Here is a 6,346-nt window from a genome sequence, read left to right as displayed (position 1 = left end):
ATTGCTCTTCGTCTTACACAATGAGTAACTTTCTCCTGTTGCTTTCAAGATTTTTCTCTTGGTTTTCAACTTTTAAGAGCTCAAATATCAAGTGTTTAGAAGTAGACCTTTGCTTTATTACTTTAGCTTGTTGAACTACTTGTATCTGTAATTTTTATGCAATTTATAAAATTAGAAATATTTTTTAAAAATTATTTCTACTTTCTTTTTAATCTTATTATCATTATTTTTTTTTACCATTTCTTTTCTGTTTTGTTCTTGATGCTGTTCTTTTTATGTTGTTTGTACTTCCTTTTTTCGTATGGTGTGGGGATTGAGCCTGAGACTTTGTGCTCTTTCACTGAGTAACACTCTCAGTTAAGTCAAGACAATCACACATAGTTCCAATCACAACCTATTCCCACCTGAACCTTGAAGAATACTTCACCTTAAAGTATAGGAGGACACAATTCCCCATAATATGTAATATGTCCCCTATTGGTCACAACTACTGGGTTGGATCCTTTTACCTGAAGAGTTACTCCCAAAGTAATAACAAAGAGAAATAATATAACTGATTTGTATGCTGCACTGACAAAGGTCTTCAGCATTTGTTGCTCACACACACTATCAGATCGCACATCACTGAAAATTCTGCACATGAATGTTATTGAAGGGGAGCTCCCATCCCAGACCTTACCTCTCCATGTGAAATACCAGAAACTGCACTAGTTTATAAACAAAGATTAAAAGCTTCAGACCCTTCATCATGATTGAAACAGTCAGGTATCAGAATCATTTTCCAGTAAAAGAGCCAATATTAATAGTGCCTATGGAAACCCTCACCATTCCTATTTTACAAGTAATTACAGAAGATGCACCCCTACATATTCTCCTGCCTACACCATGCCAGTTTGAATTACCAAAGGAACCACACTCTTGTGACACCAACAGAGAAAGTAGTCTCCTTAGGTTCTGATATGGTATTTATTGTGTGAAAACCCACCCGCTAATCACAGCCTAAGAAACCAGGGGTATATCACACTTTGAAACCATATTAATTCTAATATAGAATTATATGCAGTACTACAGAACAAAATGATACCCCAAGACACATCATCTCTAGCAGGCTACTTTCTAAGAAGGCCCTCACAGAATTGGAAGAGATATCCATCACAACACATGCACAAATATTAGCATAGAAGCACAAGACATATGAAAAAAAATAGGCAAATGACATATGAAAAAAAAATAGGCAAATGGTATCTCCTGAAGTTGATAATTCTGCAGTAACAGATTTTGAACTGGGCAAAGTGTTGCATAAAAAAATTCAAAAGAATGATTTTTTTAAAAGCTCAATGAATTCCAAGAGAATAGAGATAAAGCATTGGATAAATTGAAGAAGATAATACCTGAGATGAATGAGAAATACAGTAAAGAGATTTTGAAAAAGAACCATACAGAATTCTTGGAAATGAAAAGCTTAACATCTCAGATTAAAACAAACAAACAAACAAAAAACCCAACTCAGTTGAAAAATTGTCAAACAGACTAGGTCAAGTGGCAGAAAAAATATCATAACTTGATATTTTTGCTTGAAGGCAAGTCTGATGAAATAATGCATTGAGATAGTAATAAGGGAAAATGGATAGAACATATAGTATCTCTGGGACATTATTAAAGATCAAACACATGCATGACTGGAAGAGATGAGGGATAAGAGTTACAGACTGAAGGCATAGAAAAACTATTCAAATTAAATAATAGCAGAAAATTTCCCAAATCTTAGGAAAAATAGGGATGACCAGGTATTTGAACCACAAAGACACATGCCCAGAATACAGCCTCACCACAATATTGTAACTAAATTGCCAAAATACAAAAGAAAGAAATAATATTAGAATCCATGTGAGAGAAGCACAAAGTCACATTTAAAAGCAAACATTTTAGATTATTTATATAATTTTCAGAAGAAACTTTACTCCAAGGAGGGCATGGAATCATGTATTTCAATACCTGAAAATAAATAAATGCTAACCAAGTTTGCTATACCCAGTAAACTTATCCATCATAATCAAAGAAATAACAACTTAAAAGATGAGCACAAAATAAGGGAATTCATGCATTATGACCAGCATTACAGAAGAAACTTACGGGAATCCTACATTCAGGAAATAAAGATAAAAACAAACATGAAAGCACAATAAGAATAAATCCAACTAAAAGTGTAGAGTCATAAATGAAAAAGGAAAAAAATAAACATTGTCAATAAGATCATCAAGCTTCTAACATGAATAAGAGAAAAATAAATCAATATACTGTATCCAAAACAAACAGAAGAAAATGGAGAAAATACATACCTTTCAATAATAATGCTGATTGTTAATTGTTCTTAATTATTCAATTAAATAAACAGATTCACTGAATAAATTAGTAATAAGACCAAACAATAGGCCCCCTAGAAACTTATCTCACCAGCAGACATATGTAGACTTTAAAATAAAATCAATCAGTTACAAGTTCACTATTTACCAATCAAGGTAATAATACACTAAGACACAATTAAAATCTATCTATGTATCTATGTCCATATATATGCACAGAATGTTAGAACACCCAATTTTGAAAAAAAAAGCCATAATGGGAGAGATAGACACCAATACAACGATACTGAATGACTTAATACTCCACTATCACTAACAGATCATTTAGATGAAAAATCAACAAATAAACATCAAAGCTAAATTCAGTGTAGATCAAATGGACTTTGCAAATGTCTACAGAATATGCCCTTCACCCAGGTGCAATGGCATGCTACTGTAATCCCAGCAATTTAGGAGACTGAGACAGGAGAATTGCTAGTTTGAGGCTAGCCTCAGCAATTTAACAAGGCCCTAAAGCAACTTAGTGACACCATCTCAAAATAAAAAGGGCTGGGAAGAGAGTTCAGTGGTAAAGTGTAAATTCTCATCACACACACACACACACACACACACACACACACAAAAGTTCCATATAGAGCCTAAATAATGGGAGCAAATTTTTACTACATGCACATCAGATACAGCATTAATCTCTAGGATATATAAAGAACGCAAAAATCTTAACACCCCAAAACCAAATAACCCAATCAATAAATGGGCCAAGGAACTGAACAAATTCTTCTCAGAAGATGATATACAATCAGTCAACAAATATATGAAAAACTGTTCAATATCTCTAGCAATTAGAGAAATGCAAATCAAAACTACTCTTAAGATTTCATCTCACTCCAGTCAGAATGGCAGTTATTAAGAATACAAACAACATGGAGGCTGGGGTTATCGCTCAGTGGTAGAGCCCTTGCCTAGGACAGGTGAGGCCCTGGGTTCAATCCTTAGCACCACATACAAACAAACAACAAACACATAAATAAAATAAAGGTTAAATTCTTTAAAAAAAACAAAATATACAAACAGCAATAAGTGTTGGCAAGGATGTGGGGAAAAAAGGCACACTCATACATTGCTGGTGGGATGGCAAATTGGTGCAACAGATATGGAAACCATTATGGAGTTTCCTTAAAATACTGGGAATGGAACCACCATTTGACCCAGTTATCCCACTCCTTGGTTTATATCCAAAGGACTTAAAAACAGCATTCTACAGTGACATAGCCACATCAATGTTTATAGCAGCACAGTTCACAATAACTAAATTGTGGAAACAAAGTAGATGCCCTTCAGTAGATGAATGGATAAAGAAATTGTGGTATATATAACAATAGAATATTACTCATCAATAAAAGAAAATAAAATCATAGCATTTGCAGGTAAATGTATAGAGTCAGAGAATATTATGCTAAATAAAGTAAGCCAATCCCCCCCAAAAAATGCCAATTTTTTTCTCTGATATGAGGATGCTGATCCATAATCGGGATCAGGGGGAGCCTGGGAGAAATAGATGAACTCTAGATAGTGCAAAGGGGAGGGAGGAGAAGGGAGGGATCAGGGGGTAGAAAAGATGGAGGAATAAGATGGACATCATTACCCCAAGTACATGTATAAAGACACAAAGTGTGTAACTCTACTTTGTGTACAGCAGAGACATGAAAAATTGTGCTCTATATGTGTACTATAAATTGAAATGCATTCTGCTGTCATATATAACAAATTATAATAAATAAATAAATTTAAAAAAAATAAAAGAGTAGAGGAGGGAGCAAAGGAGGGGAACTCCTTCTAAAAACAAACAAATAAATAAATAGCAGTTATTAAGAATACAAACAACATGGACACCATCTCAACAGAAAAATGATTTTCATTAGCATATGGACTGTTTTTCCAAACTATACCATTTATTAATCTACCAAGTAAGTCTCAACAAAAATTTTTAAAATAAAATAATTTCTTTCATCTTATCACAGTGGAATGAAACTAGAAATCAACAGGAAGAGAAATTACAGAAATCATATAAGCACATGAAGAATTAATAACACACTATTGAACAAAAGTAGGTCATTGAAGAAATTGAGGGGAAATTTTAAAAATTTGTTGAATAAAATGCAAATGGAAATGTAACATATCAGAACCCATGAGATACAACCAAAGCAGAAATAAGATAGGAGTTTATAGCAATGAGTGCTTACACACATACACACACACACACACACACACATATCAGACAACATGCATCTAAATGGGTTAGATAAAGAAGAAAAAAATCAATTCCCAGATCAATATAATGAAAGAAATAAAAAAATTAGAGTATAAATAAAGGAATTAGAGACTAAAAAAACAATATAAGGGATCAATGAAACAAAGAATTGATTCTTTGAAAAGATAAACAAAATTGACAAACTTCAGCTAAACTAACCAAAAGAAAGAGCAGACTGAAATAAATGGACTTAGAGATTTTAAAAAGGAGATGTTACAACAAATAATGAAATTCAAAGAATCATTAGAGAATATTTTGAAAAACTATATGCCAATAAATTAGAAAATCCAGAAGAAATGGAAGAACTTCTATACACATATGACACAACAATATTGAACTAAAAGGACATAAGAAACCTAAATAAATAGATCAATAACAAATCATGAGATTGAAACAGGAATAAAAAGTCTCCCAGCCAAGAAAAGCTCAGGACCATCAGATGAATTCACTGCTATTTTTTCAAAATTTTAAAAATGAACATGGGTTTCCTCAGACTATTCCACAAAATAGAAAGGGTAGAAGCTCTTCCAAACTCATTCTACAAAGTAAGTATTACCCTGCTACCAAAACCTTATAAGGACACACACACACACATACACACACACACATAAACACCTATAGACCAAAATCCCTGATGAATGTAGATGCAAAAATTCTCAATAAAACACTTATAAATTGAATTAAATAGCACAGTAAAAAGTCCATACACCATGATCAAGGTGTTCTTATTTCAGGGATGCAAGAATGGTTCAACATATACAAATCAACAAATGTAATATAACATATAAATAAAATCAAGACTTAAAAAATCTCATCATCATTTCAATAAATATAAATGTAGCCTTTAATAAAATTCAACATCTGTTCATGATAAAATCCATTAAATAAATTTGGCATGGAATGATTATACCTCAAATTAATAAAGCCATATATGATAAATCCATAACCAATATCATTGGCTGAAACTGAAAACATTTCCTCAAAGATCAGGAGAAAAGGATGCTAACTTTTACAATTCCTATTTAACATAATACTAGAAATTTTAACCAAAGCAATTATGGAAGAGAACATTTTAAAAGGATACAAATAGAAAGGTAGGGAATCAATTATCCATGACTGGTACACATACAGATTCTATACATAAAAAATTCTAAAGGTTTCATCCATACTTTGGAACTGATAATTAAAACCAGAAAAGTAACAGGATACAAAATCAACATGTAAAAATCAGGAGCATTTTTATACACCAAATGAAACCTCTGATAAACAAATCATGATAGTAATTCCATGCACAATAGTTACCCCAACTCTCCATGCTACCCAGAAATAAACCTAACTAAGGATGTGAAAGACCTCTACATTAAAAATTACAAAGCACTGAAAAAAGAAGTTCACAAAGACACTAGGAGCTAGAAAGAAATCCCATGTTCATGGATTGAAAGAATCAATGTTGTTGATTTATGTAATTTAATCTTCATCAAATTACCAATGACATTCTTCATATAACTAGAAAAAGCAATCCTAAAATTCATTGGAAGAACAAAAGACCCTAAATAGCTGCAGTAAACCTGAGCAAAAAGAGTGATGTTTAAGGCATCATAATGCCTGAATTAAACCATACTATAGGGTCTTAGTGACAGCATGGTATTGGCATAAAAATAGATAGAACAGT

Source organism: Marmota marmota, unplaced genomic scaffold (assembly GCF_001458135.2).
Source record: "Marmota marmota marmota unplaced genomic scaffold, marMar, whole genome shotgun sequence".
Lineage (NCBI taxonomy): Eukaryota > Metazoa > Chordata > Mammalia > Rodentia > Sciuridae > Marmota > Marmota marmota.
The sequence above is the reverse complement of the archived record's forward strand: the minus strand, read 5'-3'. Positions refer to the sequence as shown.